This window comes from Balearica regulorum, chromosome 16 (assembly GCF_011004875.1).
Source record: "Balearica regulorum gibbericeps isolate bBalReg1 chromosome 16, bBalReg1.pri, whole genome shotgun sequence".
NCBI lineage: Eukaryota > Metazoa > Chordata > Aves > Gruiformes > Gruidae > Balearica > Balearica regulorum.
This window is the reverse complement of record NC_046199.1, coordinates 13816982-13844016: the sequence shown is the minus strand read 5'-3', so window position 1 is coordinate 13844016 and position 27035 is coordinate 13816982. Positions and strand designations below refer to the sequence as shown.

Genomic DNA, 27035 nt, shown 5'->3' with positions numbered 1-27035 from the left:
AATAATAATAATACAGGTACCTAAAAAGAACAAATTCTGTGGTCTCTCTATTACTTTCTTCATAGTGACTCTGGAACAGAGTAAAAAAAGAGAGGGTTATAAAGACTAATTAGAGGCATGAATATTCTGATCAATTCAGAGCTCTTAGGCAGTTGTTTTTATCTGCCTAGCGGAATGCAGTTCACAGTACTGAATAATCTCAGCCAACCTCCCAGTTTTCTGAGCACTTTGTAGGAGGTTAGATACTATTATGCTGTCATTACTCTGCATTACAGCAAAGCTGAAATCTCTTGTGACTTTCTTCATAGAAAAGTTAGTCTGTGGCAGGGGAAACATCTCTTTGGCAGTGTGGGATAATCCTATGAATGACTGAAGAGCTAGATAGAGTGAAGACAGACAAAACCATAAATAAATAAAGAGAGCTTCCAAGTTGCGCTTTCCTCTGAGTTAGAGACCTCAGTATTAAAGCTGACCACTAGAAAAGCATTGTGGCCAGTGACAATAATGGCAATGCTCCACAGGTTCTGAAAGGCTAACGATGGGCTAGATGGGGTGGAACTTCTCAGAGGAAGGGAAATATTGGCCTCAGTGCAAATAGGTGTTGCTTTGACCAGAAGGTGAGCAAAAAGAATTTGTTACGGATTAGCAACTCCAGCATAAACTAGGTCTCTTGGAATAATTCCCTGATGATCACCGTTTCTTCCAGGAAAAAAAAAATCAATGGGCTCTGCTCTGGGAGGGCACAATGAGTCAAGAGGACAAGCACTTTATTCTGGAAGAGACTGCCTAGTGCCGATCCTGAACAAGTACAGTTATTTCAGTTAATGTCCCTCTGTAGGCAAATTGCATAGCTTAAGAAAGAGAGAAAGAAGACAATTTAACTTTTTTTTTTCTTAAAGCCCATCAACCACAATCCTGCAAGGTGCCCCAGCACTGACGCAAAGCAGAACAAGTTAAATGAACATCTCACAAGAAGTTTTGATCTCTGCAGTGCTGATCTCACCCAAGGGCCTTTGTCTCATGTGCCAGGGTATGAATAACTTTTATCAGCGTCGATGTACAGCAGGAGGGAGACAGGACCCTGCAGCATCACAAGCATTGTTATTTGCAGTGGTATGGCAAGGGCTATGGGATGAGGTGACCAACGTAAAGGCTGACTCTGGGAGTTGTTGTTCTCCTTAGCTGTTGCACAAAACCGCTGTACCATTAGGTTATATCCAGAATTATCTGTATATTTTAACTTTGTACCTTAAGGATCTGTCTAATTAGCCCAACACAATGTTAGCACATTAACTACACTCCAGCAGACTGAGAGTATTTATTACTGAGAGAACTCCTACCAGAAACCTTGGAATTTTTACAATACATTTTTGTCCATACTTTTTGGAGCAATAATAATGTAATACCACACTCCCTCCCCAAATAGCTGCAGGGTCCCTTTTAATGAATAGGAACAAACAAACTATCCAGCTAAGCCCAGAAACATGACCCCTATCAAAAGCAAAATCAAACAATACCCCAAAACAATCTACATATACAAAGAACAAACTTTTCTTGTTCTTCCAAAGATTAACTCAGCAGGTATTTGGCATTCAAAAAACTCTACAATAACAGAAATGATTTTGTGTTTGAAGAGGTTTTCTTTAGCATTATTGTTGCAATTATTTTGGGGGAAAAAAAAAAAAAGGAAAAGAAGACTTTTAGAAAACTTCTGAAATATTAATCTAGGTAGCATTCTGTACAGCCAGTACTCCTGTGCTCTCATACAATGACAGTTTGTCAAGTCTGTTATGTTTTTAATGTAGAACTTTTTTCAAATCTCCTGGCCATCTACTACCAGCTCCTGTTCAACATTTATTGCTCAGTCAACAACCGTGGCATTTTTCATTTCTCCACAGAACAGTATCTGTTGACCCCAGCACTGTCCTGGGCATGGAATAAACTTACCCTGGGCTCACATAGGAAAGGCCACAGCCATACACAAATGGTGAGCCCATGTGGAGACACTGAGATGCTTGTTTGCCCACACTGAACACCATGGGTTTGTGATCCTTCTATCCAGCCCACACAGGGGAGTGACTCGGAAAACACCTCCACCTCCTTTGGGGTCAGGCAGGACCTTTCCACTGGTCCACCTGTTTCATGGGATTGAAGATTGGAAAGAAAACAGAGCATCTGGCAACAAGGTGTTCAAGTTCTGCCCTCCCTCTTCCCCCACCACACTGGCTGCTCTACCTCCTGCCTCACAGACTGTCAGGGTCCCAGTGACACAGACGAGCTCACTCCAGCCATCAGACTGCCCAGGTTAACCCAAGGCAGGTGAGGAGAGGCAACTCCCCGTGCTTTGCATCTGTAAAACACTTCCAGCAGAAGCTTGGGAAAGCAAGCAATCCCTCTAGGCTGCACTTCTCTCTCAGTAAAATTGAAATTATCTATTTAGACTATCAGTGCCCTTTGGCAGGGATTGTCTGACATTAGTGTGTAGCACAGGGTGCCCTGATCTGCTTTAGGATATCAATTGTATCAAGTCAAGAAATGCCACACGTGCATGACAGAATTTATAGATCCCAGTGTTGCTTTTGCGGATTATGACCTTTAGGTTTACTAGCACATTGAGCTCTGAGTACTGGCTACCTCTCTGTGAAAAAGTCAGCTCTGCTCCAGGTCACCCATATCTTTAAGCTCATGTTTAGAACCATTAAAACTAGTGGAAGCAGAAGCCAGCCCTTCACAGATCTGTGTTGGGAGATTGGAGTACTAAGAAATCAGCACTCAACCTTGAAAGTGATACAGCTTGTTTGTGCAGGCTATCCACGATGGTGTCTCCTAAGTGCTCCTGTTGCAAAGTCTAACATTCCTTTAGTCAGTATTATGGGATGAGATGGGAAGGCAATGAAAATATTAAATAACCCGGTCATCCCTCTCAGAGCTGGAGCTTCAAAGCAAATAGGAGGAATTTTCCAACATTTTACTAATGGAAAATGCAGTCTCCACATCAGGAGTTTCCAACAGAAGGGTTTGGTTTTGCCTTTTTTTTTTTTTTTTTTGTAGTATTTATTTTATTATTTTCACTAGGAAACCTGAAATGACACTGCTCAGCTCAGATCAGATCCGAATGATCCCAGCACTTCCTCTGAGTGAATCTTTCTCTGTATGAGGGTAGCATCACAGCAGACTGTCATGAAGGAACTGCTCCCATTCCCTTCACCACTTTGATCCATCAGAGCTTGGATTTTTTAATTGTGTTGTGAAGCCTATATTGCGCATGGGTGCTCCAAAAAGAGAATGAGTAATAGGATGAGTGTGTCTTGGACTTGAATTGGGGTCCTTATTCTATAGAGGAGTTATTGATTTGAAACAAGTCCAAATGTGAGTCACTACACAGAAATGTTACATGGACATTCTTATTTGCAATCTTGCAAAGTGCTGAGGGCCTCAAGTGTTGCAAATAAAATTGGAGCAAGTTCATTCTGCAGAGTTCTGATGAGAAATCACTTGGGGTTTGTACAGATGTTGAGGGCACATGACCTCTGGCTCAGCAGTAGAAGAGCAATGGCAGTGACCCGAGGAACCGGGCAGGCTGCAGGCAGCGTGGGCAGGGGAGCACTGCCGCCTCCTGACAGCTCTGCTCACTACAGAGGACGCCGGGGTGAAATCAGAGCTGGCTGGGCAAAGCTGGAAGAGTATGTGACAGAGCAATGGCAGAAAGGTCTAAAGGTCTCATTCAAGGTCATCCTTAGACAGTCTACAGGGATAACTGAAGAGTGGTAGTAAGAGCTAATCCCTTACACTAAGTGTTTTTGTTGTTTACCACCTGCCTCTGAGTTAAGAAAAATGCTCAGTCACTGAGTTTGCAGCTGCTCTTGGGATACTCCTCAGCACAGGAGTAACATGCGTACCTACACCCCACTCACACCCCCCCACACCTCTACACCGCTGCCTGAGGACCAGAAGCATCCTCCACTTCTAGAGCCAACAGGGCAGAGCAAGCTGGTGGTGGCCATATGGTGACAGGGGTCTGGATACCATGGTGAACAGGGCAATACAAAATTCTACATGGATGAGGACTAAGTAGCCCTTCAGTTACACCAATAATTGTCCTGCTCTGATCTATAGTCACCAACCAGGGAAGCAGAGGTGGCTTAAAACTATTTTATGTCAGTTTTCAACCCTGCTTTGCCTTCTCTGTATTTCATCAGCCTGGGCTGCGCATTATTCAGCTCTGTGACTCCAAGCATATTGTACAAACCCTCTGTCAGAACATTGCTGCGGGGAGGAGGAACAGAGCAGTGTGCGTTTCTCCAGCTTGAGGCTCATTATTGAAACTCGGGGGCCTGCAGTTCCTGAAGACTGAAGGTGAGAGAGTAACTAATTTTTCCTGGCTGATGTTTCTTTCCCTTCCCAGCCTCCCAATTATTTCTCTGCCTTGGTTGCTGTTACACTCCAAGTGATTAGGCTGTTGGAAGGAGCAGCTATGGCAAAGAAATGGGGGATCTTGCTTTAAAATCTGCAGGTGATGCATTTTCTGTATTGCTGCAGTATTGCATAGACTGGTGTTACTTTACAGAGAGATGCAAAGACCATTCTGAATGTTGAAAATATTCAGCATCTGCTTCAGTTCTGGAAGGATGGAGTCTTTTTTTTTTTTTTTTTTTTTTTTAGTTACCAGAGCAGGCTACTAAACATATGTCTTTTTCTTATTAACATGAGGAGGTTTTGTGTTAGTTCCAGTGCCCAATTGTCCAGTGAGATTAGAACTGCCAAAAACAATAACCCAGGAAATGTCATTTTCCACAACATTTTAGCACTGGCTGACTTGGTGGAATCCCAGCAGTGAGCTGTGAGCAATGATATATGAAGTGAAAAATGTTTGCCCTCCCTCCCAAGCCTCTCTGCACACTGCATAGACTTCCTGCTCACAATCCATGCTGAGGTCATGGGCTGCGCTGTCAGACTGAGCTCCAAAGTAGACGCTGTCTGCAGGTTTGCCAGGTGGTTTTGATACCACTGTGGCCAGATAGATAGCAAATTACCATCTCAGAAGAAGTTCTCCCTATTACCAGTATTACTTTCAGATCAGAACTTCCTGTGAGATAATACAAAAAGACTGGCGTGAGGCCCAGGGTTCAGGATAACTTGCCTTACATTTGTGTTTGCTTAGTTCATGTTATAAGGAAATAGTTATGTATCTAGTCACAGCATATTATGTAGAGCAACCCTGAAAAGAGCCTCAAATGCCATAATCCAAGGGAAGTAGATGGACTATAACAAAGTTTGTCTGGCAGTTGGAAAGTTTGTGAGTAATGTGAAAGCGTGCTTGGAACAGGAAATAATGCAGCTTACTGTTGTATGGCTATGTACTAAGTGGTCCTTCTGAAAGCTGTTCATGTGGAAAGAATAAAAAACTATAGCAAGGTAGGCAGCTAGAGTTCATAATAAGCCCTAGCAGGCTTTCATCAATGGCTTTTGCAGCTTTTCACTACTCAGATGCCATTTGTGCATTCAGAGGTTAGGATATAATGGGATGTGCAGATGCATAGATATTTTCCCTTCTTTTGACTGACTGATTTGAAGAATAGGAACCACAGGCTCTGTGCCACAAATGGGAAAGGCAATTCTTCAAGCTTTCATGAGAAGTTGCTTAAATTATTAGTTCCAGTAGTAAAATGTTGGCTATATTTATGTTTACAGAAGAAAAAAGTTTGGTATAAACTTTCCAACAACTATACAGACTCTGAAAAGTTTTTCTGGTCCCGTCCCCCCTCCGGCATGGCTATAATATTTGCTAAATATGCAGTGGGTTTATTTTTTACGTTTCAAATCACACAAGAAGGTCACCGATTAAACTATTCTTCCATATGGAATTAAGCAGAAGCAGATTAGTAGTTAAACTAGAGATTCTCATGGGGGTCTTCTCTAGAAGTTTATGTTTTATTATTTTAATATCTGAAGTCTACCCTGAGTATCCAGTTTAGCTGAAGTCACAGACCTGACTGTGTTTTCAAATTTGTCTGTGCTTTTTATTTCACTTCTTTTAGGACACCACAATTCTGTTTATTCAAAGGTCACTGTGCTGAAAGCAATATCTGCAGATAACAAGAAATACTGAAGACAGTCACAGAGGGTAGAAAAATATGAGTTCCATAACCCTTCACCTCTATTCCTTTTTGGTCTGTCTATTGGTTTTACAGATGAAAACAAAGGAAATTCTATTGTCTTGAGTTTGCCTGTGCAAAATAAATCAAATTTAATTCTTGGTTCCCTCCCCCTCTCAAAGAACACACTGGATTCTGCAGCAGCAAGAAGGCTTTGGTTTTGCTAACCCTTCCACGGCTCATGCATGCTCAGCGATCTCAGTCTCCATCTTCTAGTCACATAAAAATTTCCAATATTGACAGATCGTAAATGAAAGCCAGTTAGCACTGTGGGTAGGAAGAAATCTCTTCCAATAGTATACTAAAGTGAAGAAGTAAATTTATACCCTCTCAAATGTTTTGATTAGACCATAATTCAAAGTAAGATTTGAGTCCAAGAAAACCACTGATCTATTGAAAAACTCTTCCAAGATATATTCTTCTATGGCAAACACTGAACACTCGTGTACATGGCTGGAATGGGAAACCTGAGTCTCCAGAGTCACAGCTTCTGCTGGTCAAGGCTATTCCAGGCAGCACCGAATGTCAAAATGACAGTACTATCCTAGGCCAGGGGAATTAGCCAACATGGTTAAGCTGCGGGCATCACTTCCTTTTCAGAGAAGTATTATCTATAGCGTGATAATGACCTGATGACTGCTAGCAGCTGACGTTCTGCTGTGTAAAGAGGTATCAGTGAAATCAATTAGGTCAGTAGTACTCAAGATGAATGTCAACATCAAACTACCTTCTTTGTGATTTGTCTCTTTGACTCTTGGAAGAGGTTTCGGGAATAGGGCAAATAAGGTGGCCATACCAACCAAGCATGGGCTTTTTGTTCTGCGATCTCTCTCGGGTTCATACGCCTCTCCGCAGTTGTGCATATATAGATATATACATGTTGTACATATATATGTATATTTGCAACATCTTTTCTGAGATTGTTCTCTTTTTACAGTCTGTAAATGTTATGTAATGCTCTTGGATCAGAGTCATACTGAAAATAAATGTCTCCTGTAAAGAAAATTGTCTATCCCTTCAGAAAGAGTAGCGTAGATTTACAGACCAAGCACACTGGTAAACTTTTTCCATTCATTACACCAACGAAAATGTTTCAAGAGAAGTAAAATTTAAGCAAGCACTGAACTTGGAAAGCAGAACACAGGAAGCTGACATGTGCAGCCAATTCAGCATGCGGAAACTAGACATTAATATTTTAAGACTGGAATCTGGGGCCCACAGCTGATAATGTAGAATTCAATACTCTTGGTAACCTGTAAATTTCCAATGGAAGCCAAAATCTCCTGTATGGAATTTAAGCAGAACATAAGCCATTCTGCTGACAAGAAACACATGCATATTGACCATAACCAGCACCAGCCTCTTGAGGCAGCTTTTTCTTTTGGGTGGATCTGTCCCACAATCTCCTCCTGGCCTTCAGACAAGTCAGAATTTCCTTTGAGCCACGTGAGATCAGAAGCAGGCCTTCAGACAGACTCACCCTGCTCACAGAGTGATCACTGCAGAGGAAGGTGGCACATTTTCTCTCTAACCAAGGACTGATCTTAAACTGTTCTGTTCCAGATAGCAAGTCCCTAGTGCAAACTGCTTTTTTCCATTAAGCCTTTGTCAAAGGAGAACAACATTGATTTTCTAGGAAAGAGTCTGCTTTCCTCAAACGTTTTTGTTATTTCATCACCAAACAAACAAACAAACAAACAAGGTCCAAAAACCTGAATTATTTTGTGTTCTTTGGCAATTTTTCAGCCAAAACAGTTCATAAAGTTTGGCAATTTTTGACCTTGCAAGAAAAGTCTCAGGTTTCCATGTAACAAAAACCCTTTTCCCAGGTGTTGCTAAACTCATCAGGAACTTAAGTAGCAAATAAATTCAGCTGCAAAAGGATGACTAGGGAAAATGTGGGCCTACTGCCAACTGGGGCAGGGACCTGGTGACAAAGGATAAGGAAGATACTAATGTACTCACTGCCTTCTTCACCTCTGTCTTTACTGGTAAGATTTGTCTTCAGGAATCCCAGGCCACTGAAGCGAGTGAGCAAGGAAGACTTACCCTGGGTGGAGGAGGATCAGGTTAGGGAACATTTAAACAAACAGGGAACCTGATGACATGCAGCCACGAAAGCTGAGAGAGGTGGCTGGTGTAACTGCAAGGCCACTCTCAATGATGTTTGAAAGGTGATGGCAATCATCAGGGGAGATTCCTGAGGACTGGGAGAAATCAAAATCAAATCTCAACTCTATCTTCAAGAAAGGCAAGAAGGAGGATCCTGGGAACTACAGGCCTCATCTGGATCCCTAAGAAAACGTTAGAGCAAAGAATCATGGAAACTATTTCCAAACAGATGAAAGACACAGAGGTGATTAGGGGTAGTCAGCATAGATTTATGAAGGGGAAATCATGCCTGACCAACCTAATAACCTTCTGTGATGAGATGACAAGCTTGGTGGATGAGGGGAGAGCAATGGATGTTGTTTATCTCAGCTGTAGTAAGGCTTTCAGTGCTGTCTCCCATAACATCCTCATAGAAAAGCAGATGAAATACAGAAGTGTGTATATATACATGCATGAGAAAGCCATGAAGAAAAAGGATTCATGCTGTTTAGGAATACTCGTCCCACTCCTTTTTTAGTGGCTGGAAGAGGATATGAAAATCTTGTAAAATACTTGCCTGGGGCAAGTAACATGTTGACATGGCTGAACCAAAATTACCACTTATAATTGTTTCCTTCATCATTATTACCATCATAATAAAAGGAAGGGGATTAGACAGGGTATCTAAGACGGCAGTTTTGCAAGGCTTCAGTATGGGTGGTCAGATAACAGATCCAGCATTTCAGATGACAAAGGCACACACTGATTGTCAATACTGACTGCAAGCTCATTACTATCTCTTGCGTCTCTGCCTCCAAACAGTCAAAGGCTTCCTAAGCCAGCTAGCACAGGGAAGAGGAAGATACCTGAGAATGAACTTGACTTCAAACGAGGCTGACGTCTGTCTACCTGAGTGCAGGAGCAGCAGGTTGAAAATAACAGATGGCTTAGGAGTGAGTGGGCCTGAATCCTGGAATGAGATGGCCCAAGATCTTGCCAGGAATGAATCCTGACAGCAATAGCTCCATGAGAAGATAGGGCTGAGCCCCTCAAAAAGACATTGCATTGCCTTTCAAATCCTGGGAACAGCTTGCCTGGGGGCAGTGAAGAGAGTGTAATTCTTGTTTGGGCTGCAGCCGCTGAAGGCATTATGCATAACGTGTTGCTACCTTTTATTCCTGTGAAGGGAATCAATCTTCACATAGGCATCTAGCGATTTTTGAGAAAAAAGAGCAGTACTCACCACACCTTGGCAGCATAGGCAGGTTCCTGACTGCCGCTGCACAGACCACCATAGAACAGAACTCCCCACGATGCCTCAGGCTCAAGGACCTGTCTAACAGCCCACAGTGTATACTCTGGATCAAACTCCTCGGCCACAAGAAGTGAATTGCATAGTAGTGTGCAAATGCAGTCTGAGGTGGGCTAAGCACAGAGCTGCAAAGCCAAACAGATGCTAACACTTGCATTAATGCTCCCCAGAGCACCCAGGCCTGCAGCTCTGGGGGATCCCCTCCTATGCTGCCCTTTGAAAGCAAGGCTTGTAACAGAAGAGTTACAACAGTGTTTCAGCATTAACAGTTATTAAAAATGAAAAAAGCCTGTCTACCTAATCACCAAAAATGCCAATTTGCAGGACCTATTAAAGCTCTTTTTTAATGCAAACCTCTCCCATTTTTAGCCTGAGACTTACAACAAGCTTTCTGCAATTCTGTAACCCTGCCAAAACCCTGCCTCTTTCTTGCATTTGCTCTCTTCCTCCCCCTTTCTTCCTTTTCCCACCCACACGTTATTTACCCAGAATATGACCTAATTACGGTTTGTGCTTATCTGAAGGACCTGCACTCCACTGTTTCAGCTAAGGGTGTAGTTTGAATTAGGACGGACAAAAGATCTTGCTAGAGAGAGAGGGAAAGAGCGATTGTTAGACTTGGAATAATGAGCAGAATCCATTGGGGAAGGTAGCAGAGGAAAGGCAGTCCTGCTTGAGTCTTGGATCTAAACGGTTGTCACTGCAGGTCAGGAGTATGGCTTATTGTTGTAGCCAAACTCAGTTTCTCCTCTGCTAAACTCAGTTGGTTTTGGTTTTTTTCCCCAGCCTAATCTTACACTGAAGTAAGTGGTGATTTCGCTGGAAGCAATGCTGTGTCCTTTGTTGCTAACCGTAATGACAGTGTTTGCTATCCTTCTAGCCAAGATCCTAAAGAGACTCCAGAGAATTTTGGTTTTTCTTCCTGTAGTCTCACAGAACTAGTTTTACTTTTCTCTTTTTTTGAGACAACGTGAAAGAAATAAGCAAAGCACAACACCGGAAAGTGGATGAAGAAAAAAAGGCCTGCCTTTGAAAGAAATCTCTGTGAATCTCTGGCACATACGAACAAAAGAGAGGAAATGGGAGGTTAAGAAGGACAGAGCATCTGCACACATTGTGATTGCTGTCTCCTTCCAAACATCAAGCTCTAGAAGGCCAGAGCTCTAGTTCTGACTGTGAATATCTTGGCTTGTGTCAGATGCTCTTCCTGCACTTATTGACTTCTGCTGGATTTTTGCCATTGACTTCCTTGGAAGTAGCATCACGCATCAAAATCTGCACTGGTTTAGTCTTAATATTTAAGGATTAATAAAAATGATTCCTGGGACCTACTGGAGCAAGTGAACTGAGTAAAACATCAGTGTAACATGCTGGCTAACATCTTTTCCACCAGCTAGCCCACAGCAAGCAGCTGAAGTTCTCACCCCTTCACACAGTAGTCAAGGCTTCTGCAGTGGTGAGAAGTCCTGGCCATCATGGAATCCTACAGCAGCTTCGTCAGCTGTCCTCTGGCATCCCTGCTAGGGGGGGTACTACCTGCACTTGCACAAGGGCTTATTTGTCACAGAGGTCAGTTGGATACACACACGAATAACCAAGGAAGCACGTCTATGCTGCATTCATCTTGTTGATTGCTCCCCTCTTACAGACCTCTGCACATCTGGGACAGGGTTATCGTTACATTTGAAATATTCCTCATTGCAAGAATCCCAAATGCTTTTCACCTTATGCAAATTGAAGGAAATGTGAACTGCTCAGAGGAATTTCAATTTGGAGTCCTATGGTGCATCAGAAAGCTGACTGCCCAGAGCTGGAAAAAGTTAAAGAACAATTGGAGAGGATACAACTGAAATCCATCCCAACAGGAAAAAGGGCAACAGAGGCCAATGGGAATAAGTGAGGATGTGAAGATTAGCACTAGCAAAACGTAGAAGTCTTTCAAACACAAACAATCTGGGAGGGAGGCAGATTGGGGAGAGCTAGTCTAAAAAAAACCCAAAACCCTTGCTGGAGCAAGTTAAAAGAACAGTTAGAAGAGAAAAAGAAATACAGAACAGCTAATAACAGCCCTATTGTTCAAAAGCTGTATTTTTTGCTAGCAAAAGGTAAAAGAGAATGGTTTCTGTGAAAAAGAAGAGAAGACAGTGCTAATAAAAAGAAGAGTTGACAGCGCTAATGTATTTCCCCTTGAGATGGCAACAACACAGTTATAAAATGCACAGAAACGCTCACAGAAAGAAAAATTTGGGTGCACCATTAGCCCACCATGGGAGTTCCAAAGCGGGTAAGAGCAGGCGAGCCTCTCGCCTGACCATCAAAGCTGTTCCTAAAGAGATGGGAAACATCTGCATGGTAGAGACAGTAGTTTACAGGGATATCTGCCAGGATGCAATTTGAGACATATTAAATGTTGTTTGTCAGGTTTAGTGTGACAGTCTAATCTATTACGTGAGTCAGTATAGCTTTATTGGTGAAGGATGACTTGGCTGTAGAAATCTTGGGAGTTTCCATCTACACAGCTGTCATGACAAAATGAGAGAAATGCAGTAGACAGGAAATAATAAGGACTCAATTCTGCCTTCACTTATATTTATGCAGTTGAGCTGAAATCAGCAGGCTCACTTTTGTCTCTCATAAAATGTTTTTTTTCTCCCTAATAGTTCTTCACTAGGCTTAAATGGAGTTACCTCTCTCGTACCAATGGAAGTGAAAGGAGAATTTTGTTCACCGATCTGTTACGAACGTATAAACAAGAGAAGAATTTGGCTGGTGGCCTTTTTGAAGGCATTTTGTATTACACTTTATTGGAAGGGGTCATGAGTTGAAAAGAATAATTATGCTTTAGGGAGTTAAGTATTTCAGCACACAAGTGTTGTCTAAGAAACTGAAATTAGCTGCACCACAAAGTCTTTATGGCCAAAAGAGAGATCTCCCAGCTATCTTCTGCTCGTCAGTCGCAGCGTTTGCACTGGTGCTTTACAGCTCTTGAAGTCTGTGGGAAGATTCGCACCGATGTCATTGTGGTTTGGATCACTTCCAACAGACATCTTGTCTTTTACCTTTGCAGCTAGGTAAAACCATGAAAAGGTTTGTGTTCCATAAATTACCGCAGATTTCATAAAGTAATTCCACAAATCCTGAGATAACCTTAACTGTTATCAAAGACTATTGAGGGGGTTGCAAAGACACCCATTCTGAATGGTTTAAGTGAGAATATCAAATGTAAGATGTTTGTATCTGCTGACAACACTAAAACTGCAGATATGGTTAAGAATGAAGACAGAGAAGAACCACAGCATTAGAGACATATTCTGATCTTTTAGGAGAATGGGACAGAAAACAGAAAGTGCTGCTTTCGTGGGGCAATGATCTAAACCAGAAAGGGTTTATTAAATTAATCGGCTATACAGTATGATGGATTTAGAGGGCTATAATATGAAAATCTTTGAAACTGTCTGTTCAGTATACGACAGTTATAAAATCAAGAAATAATAAGGATGTGATAAGAATGAGACAGAAAAGGAATCAAAGGAATCATGTTGCCATATACAAGGCTCTGATTCACTCTTCTGGAGAACGCTGAGCCAAATTCAGTTCCAAGTCACACTGGCAGCACTTCTTTGTCCCCAAAAGCTCTCACTACTATTAACTTCTGTAGAATTTGTTCCATTGGTGAATTTGGGCATTTTTTTTCAGAAAGGTTATTCCAGTTGTGCAGAAGATGCTGCAGGAAGCTAATAAGACAATTCCATGAATTAGAAATATTTCTTGTAAGAAAACTTGTGATCATGCAGGTAAGAATTTTTCCAATGGATCAGAGGCAGAACTAATTCCAAACTGATTCCCCGAGACAAAAAAAAAACTATTGAGGAAATAAAAATCACGACGTTCTTGCTTCTGTTGGCTTGTCTGAGACTGCATCCTAGAAAAGTGGAGAAGTTTGCAGTAAAATAGAAATGGAAAACTTGCAGCAAGGTTTGCTGAAGTTTCCAGTAAGTCTGTTTATAGCACGGCAGGACTAACTACAACAGCCCTATCAGGAAAGCCTGCAGTGCCAGGTGGCATGCAGCAGTGCAAATCACAGACAACTCATGACCGTGTCAGCTCCTTACTGCAAAACCTCAATAGTTTCTGCCTGGCTTCTGCAAAGGGGTAACAAGCCAATATATATAGTTTTTTCAGTCTGTAATGAATAACCTGCATTTCCTATTCATTATTTATAGGCATTCGAATTGCAACAAATGGTTCTGATGACAATTACAGCGCTTCTTTATTTACAGAAAAATGGGTACATACAGCATGTAGATAAAAGCCCAGCTCTGCATTGACAGTTATATATATATATATATATAAATCTAGTAATTATCTCTGGATTTGTTGAAAATTCACAAGCTGATCAGGAACAATGGCACTATATTGTTTATGAAATTAAAAGAAGAACATCTCTTCATCCTTTTGTTGTACTGGATCCATTTAGAGTTAAGTTCTCTGTTCTGCTGCTTGGTATGTAAAGCCATCCTTTGCGGAGGAAAGGTATATAAAGCCACAGAGCTTTAGAGAAACCAGATGCATGAGTAAAGCAAGAAGTAGAGGAGATATGCACAAAGCCAAAAATTTGTGAAGGAATTTGCAAGGAAGGAGAAAGCACACTGTGCCAGCCACACAAAAGATGGAAGGGAGGAATAAAGGGGTGGGAATAAATCCAAACTCTTGCTGAGACTCCCGGAACGTGGACTTCAGTGGCAAGAGTTTCACTTAGAACACGGATGAGTCTTAACATGACAGCATCTAGTGAGTTATGTGCTGGTCTGTAAAGCCATTTCTCCATTCTCTCTCAGGCCTTACTAAAGGCAAGATGTCTTCTGACAGAGAAAGCCAGCTCCCTGCCTTTGCACCTCTTAAGCTCTCAAATCAGCACTAAAGTGTCACATAGGTTTCATGCAGACTTTCTGCAGCCGCTCTGACTCTGCATAGTAGTCGGTCCAGACTGCAAGGCAAGTAACAGTTCTCTATAGCAGGATTGTTCAAGCAGGACCCAGCTGGATCAGAGCATGAGTCAGCTCAAGTTGGTATCTTCATGCTCTTTCAAAAAAAGAGGGTTTGTTCTCTACATAAAAATATTCAATGGCTGGATACAGCCTCTTTGCACAGTGAGACAATTCAGTTAGATGCTCTCTGTTTTGTTATGTGCTATTTATAGAAATACAGGAATACAGGAGATGGTCGTTAAGGTCCTAGAAATGCTAGCACATGGAATCACTTTTCACAAGCTGAATAAATAATTTTCAAAGCGACCATTGTCCTTCCTCTTTTCTGCACCTTGGCTGGCAGTGGAGAGGTGCTGTAAACAGAAAAGAAAATACAGTGAACACTATGACTTTCCTCAGTCTCAGGAAGGAAGCAGAAGGTGCCGAATTAAACAAACATCTGCCCTGGCAAATAGCAAGCAATGTGTTTGTCTAGTAAACTGAGCAAACAGGACTTGGGAGTCAGAGAGAGGGGAGGATGAGACAGAGGAAGCCAAGATGGCCATTTTGCCAAATGACTTTTTTCCATGCTCCAGCAGTCATTGTTGTAATTACAAGGATCTCTGGGGAACTGAGGAGTCTGAATCTTCATTGCTTTAGAATATAGCCAATAAGAAATAAAAATTGCTAGCACAGTGCAAACATTCATATGCAATGGAGTTTGGGGTTTTTAACCAGCGAAATGTCTATTATGCAAAAGAAAAATCCACTGTAGGTTCTTTCATCACAAAAACTTCATGCACATCAAAAAGGCCAAGTTAACAATGGTGGGAACTGACGGCTGGTGTTTATTCAAAGGTGAGGCACAGGCATTATTAATAGGGCACGCTTTCCTGCTAACACATCTCAAGCCTGCTGTGAATGGCAGCTTCAAGATCAGAAGGTTAGTGACTCTTCACGGACCTGCAGAAGCTTGCAGCCGAGGTGACAGTAAGAGTAAGCGTATGAGCAAATGAGCATGAGACTGTGAGGAACGCTGAGAATGCCTCACTATAGCTGCACTGGGTTGTATATAATTTGTAGATTTACTGCAGGAAGCCTCCAGATCAGGAACACCTAATTGCACATTTTATGCTCATATGGGACACCCAGTTTATGAAATTATACGACACATACACAAAACCGGAAAAGTCTACCAAGGGCTACACTACTTGCGTGCTCTACCCTGTCTGTGGATATGACAGGCAAATTTGCACCAGTGTAAAATGAGGCAAGGGTGGAAAGAGTAGTTCCTTACCCTCCACACCGGGGAGGTTCCTTCTCCCTTGGCCTTTGACAGATGCAGAGTGAGCACATCGTTCAGAACAAACCGTCATGCCCTTACACTCATCAGCCTTGTTAGACCTTTACATTGCAGCTGGCAGTGAGGGATCTGTATTCAGCAGGGCAGGCTCTTTGGCACTGCTAGAAACCAACCTCCCCCAGCCATTTTTTTCTTTTTCAAAACCACTTCTATGCTGGGTCACAGCTTTTTCTCTTCTGTCTTCAACTTTCATGAGAATTTGTACCTTATTTTGTACTTAAGAGCTCTAAATATGGATATTTTAATCAGTTTTCAGCCCTGAACCTCAGGGCTGAACCTCAATAAACGATGGCAAGCGCTGAACATATGGCTCCCATGTGCAATGTTTTCTGATCCCTAAAGAGCTCCATATAAGGTGTAGTTTGAGACAGTACATTCATTCAGTGGCTGCTTCCAGCCGCCACTGACCCCACAGACACTGAATGAAAGAAACTAAACTTGGAATTTCCTGCCTTTATTAAATTTTCTCTCCCTTTTTTTTTTTGCCTCACAATTATTTTTCCATCACTTTTACATTAGAACATCATTTTTCTCTATGTTAAAAGCAAGGCTAGGCCTTCAACCATTGATCTTGTTCTTGCCCTTCTTCAGCAGACAGGAATATGTGTATTTTATTGAGACAATGAAATTAGTTAACTATCAAAATGTGCATAAGTCTTTTCCAAATAGTGTAAATGCTAATCACTGTTGTAACCTTCAGTGGTAATTGACAATAACTCAGTGACTACTTCCTTTGACTTTAATGACTACAATAGCTTTTGTAATCATTTTGTTGGTATGCTTCAGTGATTTAAATTTATGGCATGCAGGGGTGTATTTCTTGGCTCCCCTGTTTCAGGAAACCTCTGCAGGCACTGAGAGGAGAACAGAATTTGCAAATTGGGGGAAAGAGAAACAGCTCTGTAAGCTGGTGGCTGATTTAAGATATTCTAGTCACATAGCCTTTGGTGGAGCATACCCAATGCATTGCAACAAAAGGAGAATTTCATTTTGTTTTTGAAATGCTGCTATTACTTTCACGAAATTTGCAAAGGCACCTTGACAGAAAATGATCAAATATCTGAACTTCCAGTGCAACAACATTTACTTAGTAAATGACATTTTAATGCAGAAAGTCAAATTTGCATACTAATTAAAATTTTACTTTAAAACATTTAGACTTTTTGGCCTTCCCACCTACCCACAGTGACAGAGATTAAAAGATTTTTTTATTAAGTCCTGTCAAACAAAACACACTTTTTTAAGGTGCTACAGTACAAAGTAGCACTTTTAACCTATTTTCTAGTCATTCAGAATTTAGGCGGTGGAAGCATTTCCTCATGCTTCTTGATCTCAGAAAGGCAGCTGATGGCAGAGAGATGGGAAAGATTGGATTTTCTCCCTCACTAAATTTATACATTGTAGGAAAACAGCTTCATGTACTGCATGCTGGGTAATAAAATAAAAAGACATCACACTTGTAAAACTACACTGGCTCTTTACTAAGAGATTTATAGAGGTGCTGCAAGTTAGAGTAACACTTCAGCTGTCTTCACCTTGTTTGACTTCCAGGCAGGGCTGGAGGGTGATATGGGTAAAGCAGGCAATAAATAGTCTAAGATGGCAGAATGAGGATGTTAACATCAGACTGGAGGGGGAAATAGCTGAGCAGCTCGCTCAGCCTCTGTTCTTCCCAAGCAGCCTGGGGCTTCCAGACCAAGTCAGCTCCTCAGCCCCGGCTATGACTGTGGACTGTGCACGTTGCTGCCTTGCCAACCTCCACCTCCACATGTCTCCGGGCACTGAGCGCACACACACAGCTCTATCAACATGACAGGGCACTGTGAGGAGACGAGGAGGAGGAGGAGGAGGAGGAGGAGGAGGAGGAATGCAGCCAGCCTGCAGCCTTGCTTTGAGGTTGCCTTTTTTTTTAAATCAACCACTGAAGCAAAATTCCTCATATAATAATTTCCTGGCCAAGTAGTTTCTTACTGTGAAATGACCATTTCTGTATCTTTTAGTGGAAACAAAAATACTTCAGGAGGATCAAGACAAACTTGTTACACCATTTTTTCCAATCTCCTCTTTGTATGTGCCTGTTACCAGCAATAACTTCCTAAGATGTGGCCTCCCCACAAACCACTAGGATCACTACAAACAGGCAAGCAATTCTGCTAAGCTTCAGTTGTTTTTTGCTCTTTTGTTAAGCCAAGAGCTGAAAGCTTTGCTTCTGTTTTGCTGGACAGGACAACTTCAACACTCTTCAAAGGCTGTTTTCTTTGAGAAAATTTATATTCATTTCTGTGTATGATCGGACTTGGCAATTCTCTGCTATATTGTGTGAGTGAAAGCATGTTTACACCAAGTACGGGACTGCTACAGGAGAGGCTCTGAGATAGTCGGTACAGGCACACGGCGCAGCGTGCCAGACACTGCTAGTACTGCACTCAGGGGGTTCCGCAGCAGATATTAAACATGACAGAGAGATGGCCACGCTATGAGTCTGTACTGGTCCCATCTCTGGTATCAGCTCCACCCTGAGGTCTGGATGTGTCCACCTGGGCTCAATCTTACAATGCACAAAGGAGTTTTTCCTCCCCTAGCCAGCAAGCAACTTAGGACCGCATTTCCAGTGCTTACGCAGTCTCACGGACTACGGCAGACACACCTACTGCCCTCATGTTTCACTGCAGTGAGAGAAAGTTTAACGTCTCACAGGTTCCCACTCTAGTAGAAATGTGTTGGTAACGTGTTGCTGTATCAGTTCAGAAATTCTACAAGCTCTGCTGAAACCCTGATAGGACCATTCCAAAGACATCAGAGAGGCAGATCCTGCAAACATTTAAGTCATTGGAAGTGGTGCCCTAACATCACCCAGGATCTGTTCACATCACTGCTGATTCTAGAACCGCTAGCACAGACTTACTTTCCCTGACCTTAAGGACAAAAGTATGTTCCTGGTCTTTTTCCCATGGACACTTAGGCCACCTTTTACTGCTCTGCCAGATGTCTTTCAGTGAAGCTAAATTGCATTTAGCTTAAGTGCCATCTTAGAGTTTCCCTACACAAATACTATCTTGCAGTGGTACAAACAGGGCTGCTCCCATCATCTGGCATTAATTATATTACTGTGAAGAACAGAACTGAGTAGACATACCTCAGTCTGTCCCAGGAGGACAGGCCAAGTTACGTCAGCACTTAAACTTCTCCTCTTTGTCCCATGTCTCATACCTGGGCCATGTGCAGGAACACAGGCTGTTCTGGACCAGGGATAGGAGTAATTTCTGATAGCCACCCCTACCAAAGCAGCCTGGCCTTTACATCACCGTCCTCTGAGTGCAAAAATACGACAAACAGTTCTTCTTAGAGAAAGGGAAAATTCTGCACTATATAAGGCATTTTGTAACTTGTGTAAGGACTTTCACAGAAGGAGTTTCAGTGATGCAGATACTTCATTGAAATTTATAACTCTAAAGGCAAATTATACCCACAAAACGTACTATCACAGTCCCAGTCCTTAGCTCAAAACGTGAACCAATTCTCTGTTGATGCTGCCTTCTTTGCTGAAGCACTATCTCATAAACAGAGACTGGGGGGTTTTCCCCATAAGGATGAGTACTCAATTGCTTTCTTTACTGTCTGTTTCTGCAAAGCTCTGAATATTCCATTTAAAGGTACCAATAATCTCCACATCCTGAAAAACACTCAAATAATTTCACTTGAAACCCCTACCCTGGCTATTTTTCCTTTATAACTATTATTATGATGATGATTCAGAGCTCTGAAAGGATATTTCAAAAACAAGCACATATTTTGGTTTTTTCTTTCCGCACAACTCAGTGTAGTTATCTTATCCCTTTCCTCCTCCCCTCTCTCATCTTTGTTTCTCCCCTTTCAAATTTAACAAAGCAATATCCTCTATTCTTTTGGGACAGTTTTATATCTGCAGGGTACTGTAACAACTCATTTAATTTAACCCTTTGAAAAATAATGTTTTGACATGATGTTCTGACACGTCTTCAGCTGCAAGGAGAGCAGGCGCAACAATGGAATCGCACAGAGGAAAACCGAAAACTCTTATTTTAATCTTTTAGAAAGAGCCCTGTTTGTCTTTAAAATAGAGAGAGAAACTTTGCAAGTGCTTCTAATATGTTGACACTTTATTTCCATGTAGGGTAATGTTTGTAACTTTGCTGTCTCCGGAGGGGACTCGAACATCAAGATCACAGTGTCTGATGATGTCAGTTCCAGCCAGGCATACACAACCCTTGGGCCTCAAAGCTTAATTATATCCGCTACTGTTTACAGCTTATAATTATTGATGTTAATTTACTGAGTGATGTTACACTTCTAGCCTCAAGTTATGTTTTTGGCACGTTAATCCATTTGCACACAGACGCGTCTGATTGTACAGGCTGAAATTAAAGGGTATTTTTCACTTTCATTTCATTTGATTTTGCCATGTTCTACATGATTTAAAAAAAAAAGTAATTTGACTACTTCTAGTAATGTTATAAATACTGTTTAAATTATACATTACGCTTTGACACAATAGCAAGAGAAAAAGACTTTGCCCATCTGCACAGCATAAAGCCATGTTGGTATCACGTGTTTCAGCAGGCTCTAAAACCACCAGAGGGCAGAGAGTGGAAAGCCCATCAGATCTCCTTCTGTGTGAAACACCTTCCCACCTACGGCACGTAGCCACGTGAGTCAGCTTCAGGTGGAAGATGGAGAGATGGAAAGATTCGTAAATAGCCCAGGAATGTGCACTTGACTGGACTGTGTTTCATTTCAATTCAATAGACTGGGTAATGTGCTCTGGTTCTGCTTCATTACTCACAGCCGCAACAAACATCACCTCACCCTTCGTCATTTCTAGACCAGATGGCGATGGCTGTAGCAGACTGTGCACGTGGCATCTTCATGTCATGCATGTGACTGGTCTGGGCAGTCGTGTGCTGCAGGGTAAGAACTTGCTTAAGCAAATTCCGAGTGACGATTTATACGGACATAGTTGCGTGGGGCTTTCTAAGGACTGGAGCCAACCATTTCAAGCATTTTTTACATAGGGCTTTTAGGAAATTGCTTTTGAATTAAAGAAGGATTATTGCTGTTGCTGACTTACTCCTTCCTAATTGCTTTGATTTCAGTGAAGACTAGATAATTACATCGTCTTTAAGAGCAATTTATTTTCATGTTGGAGGACCCTGATTCTACAACATCTTTAGGCATGGGAGTATGTATAAACTTTAGCGTGCTCTCAACTGCTCACGCGCCTCACACTGCCCGAGAGCAGTAGGATGTCAGAGGCTGTAAAGGACAGCAGAGCAACCTCTAGGTTAGGACAATGTGTAGAAGAGGAGGCAGTTCCAGGCTAATTTAGGGGACCAGGCAACTGTATCATGGGATGTGGGAGGGCCTGACATGCCAGCTAATCAGTTGGAGCAAGAAGGTGCTACAAACCTCCCCTTAGCCTTCCCACTTTGGGGGAAAAAATCCTGACATCCTACTCTTCTAGGAATCATCTTAAGTGGAACAAGAAGTGTGCATTACTGCAGGATGCCCAGCTAGTTCTGACCCTTGTCAGAGCTGTGTCAGCCGCTGTCGTCACTGGCAATAGTAGCTCCCAGCTCTGTGTCAGGACACAAATCACTCTGAAATGGCTCACAAACCTGGTGCACAAACTCCTATGTTATAGCAGTGTTTTGTGCAGGCAGTGAGCAATCTCATCTCCGGCGCAATTTGACTGACATTATGGTGGAGTTACAGACACTTTCCATGGGAATTAGGTGTCTATCTGCCATTTATACCTTTCAAAATCTCTCCCTAAGTGCCAAGAGAGAACGCTGAATGTGAAATTACCCCCCTTTTAAAGTCAAAATAAAGAAGCAGATTTTTAACAGACGCTGACCCTGAAAGAAGAAAGTTATTGTATAGTATAGAGACCGAGATCTTGATCTACCACTTCTTTTCCTCTCTAGGTGCCATCCAGGAGCAGCTGGGATAAACTGAGAGAGCTGAGCCATTTGGCCTCTCAGTTAGTTTACTGCCAATGTTTAACTGAGAAATATGAAATTATGAACAACAAATAAAGAATACAAAATAATAAACAAACAAAAGAAAAATTATAAAATCAATGGCCTACTGACATACAAATTCAATGCATTATCTAAGACATAGTAAAGCACTCAGCTCATTTCTGCAAACATTAGCATTTCCAAGCGGCTGAAGGACCATTGTGGTTACAACATCCCAGATTAGAAAGCATTTCCAGCTTGCCAAAAGTCTCAGTGCTGCAGGCCCTCAGACAGTAACTCCTACCTGTTGCCATTATTATGGATGCACCAAACTTCCTTAATTTCATTAAGATGTGAATTTATTCAAGAAATAATTTTTGCACTGGTGAGTTTCACCAAAATGTATGCTTAATTCTCTCACTTGACATATAAACACTTACAACATAGTTAATAACTGTATGGAAACATCATTCAAAAGAAAATTTTAGCAACAAAGGGAACATATGAAATTCAATCTCATTAAGAAGGCCCTAAATTAAGATCATCTCTAGATTCCTATTTGGTGTCCTGGCTTAGGCAGTGATGTTTGGGAGGTCAGCTCAAATGAGATGGAGGAATTACACTGTTGGTTCTTTCTCCCAAATGTGTCCTTCTTTAAGTTACTGCATGTCTTCCTGTTTTCCTGTTTTTTTAAAATATAACTACTTGAATTGTACCTTCTTTGTCCTCATTTAGGGACATGACCTGGGAAAAAGCATGAATCAGAACCATGTGTAGGTAACCTTAAGTTTTAGTTCATTACTTCTGAAATTAATAATACCAATTGATAATAATACACATTTATTGACTGGAGAAGATAGGGAGTCAGAGGAGGAAGGGAGCTAGTTTCACTGGATAAGATTAAATTTAGTACTCTGGTTTAATTAGAGAGAAAACAAGTATCTCTGGCTCCTCCTGTTCTGAGTTCTTAGCCATAAAAATGTTTCATAATATCGGAAAGCTATGGCCTACAAATATTGAATATTGATCCCATTAAAACTTATGTAAGTGCTCCAGTTTACATGGAGAGAAATAAACCTTGTGCTCAGGATCACGTGTGGCAGTGAGTATCTGCAGGATGCAGCTCTTGAGCAATAAAGCTCAGCAACTGAAAGAAGTATCCATCCCTGCTCTCATGTGAAAGCTGAGACCTTGAACAAGCAGTCCTACCTTCCTCCACAAATGGATACCACAATTTGACATACACTGACTGAACAGCTATCCTCACTAAAATCAGTGCTCTGGAACCAGAATTGTATTTGTTGCTGCTGCTTCATCATCCTGGGGCCAAAACCTTTCTCTGTTCCCTGCTTCCAGCTAGCCTGACAGAGGAATTTGTACAAGTAACACACTAGGAAGAAATATCATTCTTCCAGAAGGAGTTCTAATTTATCAGGTTCTCTGGGAGCCCATGAGGTGTGTGAGCTGCTTCAGCCGGTATTGCACAGCTATCCAGTGTGAAGAATAATATTCGTAATGGCACTATGCTACCAAACACTAACCATGAAAAACCCCCACATATGGATCATACCCTTATATCACAGCAATTCTCTGCACTAAAACAGGCTATTAGGAAGAATGATAATGTTCATAAACCAAGGTATTGAATACAAGTCAAAGGAAATATTCTTGCCATATAGAAGTTGTGGAGAGAACACATATATCGTACACTTCTCTTATCAGCTTATTCTAAGCTGATGTGATAGTAAGGCTAGGTACAGACAAGGGCAGACAACGATAGGGGAATGCCGGATTTTTTATCTTGTCTAGAGGATTAGAGAATCTGAGTGCTAACAGGTTTTTTATCTGGCAACACTTACAACTGAAGACATAAGATATCTCTACAGTAGGCAAAAAATAAGCTATTCTTAAGAATGTGGCACCAAGCATGTTCTACCTACTGCTGCAGCAGACAGATGTGTTTCACTAGTGTGCTGACTGGGAGACAAGTCATGAAAAAACCCCTAACTTTAAATCATAGTTATTAGAACAGCAAATTAATTTATTCTATGCCCCCTTTTTTGTCTTCATCTTTACAAAGCCAACGGCAAAGCCACTTGGAAGGGTATATCAACAATAGATTTTTTAAAGCCTGTTTTTTCTTGCTAGAGAGATTCTTGGTTGTTGCAGTCAGCATCATCCAGAATAACTCCCTAACATGGAGGCACAGGTGCAGACATACGTCTAGATTGCACCAGCTTTGTCTATATTACTCCTCGCAACACTACAGGAACAGTTTATTCCATAATACATGCTCGGCACTTGCTTAAGCAGCAGTTTTGCCATTCCCATGTGTTGGTGAAGCCCTCTGAGATGGGGATTTTATGTGTCAGGTGTAAACTGAGGCATGAAGCAGTTCTATGATTTAACCTATAGTCATTAGGAAGGATAGGCAGTGAATCCAGGACTCATAACTGTCATGCTTTTGTCTTTCGTAGGAGAAATCTTGCCACATATGAATAGGCCTATGGAAGAGGAGAAGGAAGGGGAATATGGAGAAACGCAGCCTGTCCACAAAAATGGTAAAAAAAGGTGGATTTCCATAACATTCACCACTGGCCCAAGCCTGCTAAGGCAAATGGGACAGTTACCACTGACCCCAACAGAAAAACATTTGACTCAGTGCTGAGTGATTTTGAAAATGCTGCTTTGACATTTTAGGCCTGAAACCAGACATTTTCCCTGACATTATGAAACACAGCGAGGTAATATTACAAATAAGTGTAAAAAATAAATCCAACTTGGAAAACATAAATGACCTTTCAAAGCCTGAAATCATGTAATAATAACTGGCCTGACCCATTGCTGAGGTTTTATTGTTTGAGCTTCACTTATGTTTTTGCCTTTCTCCCTTGCATAGAGCGAACAGTGAGGGGCTAAAATCCCAGAACAAGTGCATGCCTATTTACCAACAAAAATGAAAAATGTCTTGAAATAGTTCCAAATATCTAATCTGTGGGGGGTGGGAGGGAATCATACAAAGGAAATAAACCAAACCCTCTCACCCTGCTTTCTCCAGGGTTGGCTATATTGTTTGCTTCATACAGCCCATTTCTAATGAATCCAATGATCAGCTGGAACTTGAACCTGCACTGCCATCTCTCACTGTTCTTTCAGTTCCAGGAAAACTGAAGCAAATTATATTTTTCTTGCTCAGCGTTAAAAAAGCCATAATAATACTAATGTTCACTTCTGGTTCCAAAACCAGTTTTGAGCTTCAGTCAAAACAGAGATGAAATTTAATGCACACAAGGTTCAACTTTTTGGGAACCCATAATGTTTTCTTGGTTGCTTTTTTAAATCTTTTTTTCTAAGAGCTTTTCTGCCCCCGAACCTGATACTACTTTACCTAAGTTGGGATTATGAGAGCAGTACCTACCCCCAATACAGTTATGTGGGTTTTAAGTCAGCATAGGATTTTAATAGCACTCTAACTGCACCCAGATGAGTAGTTGTGCTATACAAGTCTACTGCTAAGACGACTCATCCACTATGATTTTGCTACAGCTCTGCTAAAAGTGTGTGGATCAGGGTTCAGCTCTTTGGGAGGAGACAATGGCTATGTTCTCTGAAAGCACCATCAATGTTGTTTGTTTTACCAGCTTCTTCATTGTACAGGGATGCCACTGCCAAGAGTACACTCGCATGCTAGGTGACCGGTTCCTGAGTGGTGTTTTTGTCGAATTATAATCTAGCCCAGAACTTGGAATTTTAGCAAGAATTTCTGTGAAAAACACCACTAACAAAATGCAGTGGTTTACTAGTTTGGGTCCTGTGTACCCTACTTTCTCCTCTTCCCTTCCCATACTCTATCTCTTCCTATGTCTCTAACACCTTATCCTCCACAGACAGCTTCCCCAGTCTGCTCCCACATTCCCCAGCTGTTTGGCTGGGAGAGCAGAGTAGGTACGATCCTGGTTCAGACTGGTGAGGCAGTACATGCCTGCTGAGGCCAGCAGGTCTGACCTGCATTCCAGCCTGGGAATGGCTAGATACTGTTCCATCTGCTTTTCCCTCCATGGAGGCGCTTTGGGTCTCCTTCTGTCTCAGTTGCCAGATTCTTTTAACTTTGTTGGAATTTCATATGTTTGAAAACTCTCCTCTTTGGTCATTTTTCCTTGATAATGGCAAACAGATTCATAAATTAACCGGAGAGCATAGACGCTGACAGACAGAAAGGTAGACAGGCAGACAGCCTCATTTCCTTAGGAAACAAGGCTAAAAAATGAACACACTCCCTAGAGGTTTTGACAGCAATGACTTTGGTCCAGTTGCACAGAGCTACCTTTAATTGGATACTGTTGGATTATGTTCCATTTTTCCTCTCATCCTGACCTGCTCATTGAGTAAATAGAGCCATCTGCCAAAGCAATGGCTCCTGAATTAGAGAAGTGCACCTTCCCCCTGGGAGAGCAAAGTAGGCCAGCAATTCACCAGGGCTTTCTGCAGCTGAAATTATTCAGGTTTCCACACTGTAGGAGCAAGGGATCTGTATCTAGCTGAATAATCTGGCAGGAAATGTAGCTAAGTCACAAAAAACATATTGGCTGAGAACCATGGGTATCTTATAGAGAGAGTTTAAAGAGACATTTTCAGATAAAAGTTTGTCATTTCCTTTCCCAGGCCAAAACTGTTTTTTATTCACTGACTGCACTTCTCACCTTAGACAGCAGCAAACTGTTTGCGTTGGATCCTTAGCCAAAGTAGAGATGCTAAAAGTCCTTAGCCATAGGCAGCAAAACTATACACTGACTGTCATTTGAACTCTAGATGAACAGGAAAGCAGTTTTTTAGCATGTGAAAACATGGGGTGCATTTTTTTAAAATTTTTTGTCAATAAAAACTAATTTTTTTTTTTGCAAAAAACTCTACAAGGAGGATAGTTTAGATTTCTCCAACTATTGTCTTCAATGAAGAGGATTTGTATTTCCAATGACAAGCATTTTTTTTTACAAAAACAGAAAACATTTTCCTAGAAAATATCTTTTTTTGGTTAGAAGTTTCTTGTTAAAACTGTTTTTTCTATAATCTCTGTTGGTAACTGTGGTTTCGCGTTTTGGCAAAGATGTAGGAGGACTGAAGTCCGTTCAAAGCCTCCAGTTGTTCCTC

General features: G+C 41.6%; 1 long non-coding RNA gene across 1 annotated transcript; it reads left to right on the top strand.

Annotated features, from left to right (window-relative positions):
- Nucleotides 1–4231: 4231 nt before the first annotated feature.
- Nucleotides 4232–24543, top strand: LOC142604082 (uncharacterized). The gene is made up of 3 exons (XR_012837975.1): nt 4232–4356; nt 21852–21907; nt 24365–24543. It is a non-coding gene; the product is annotated as an uncharacterized LOC142604082 (long non-coding RNA).
- Nucleotides 24544–27035: the final 2492 nt, after the last annotated feature.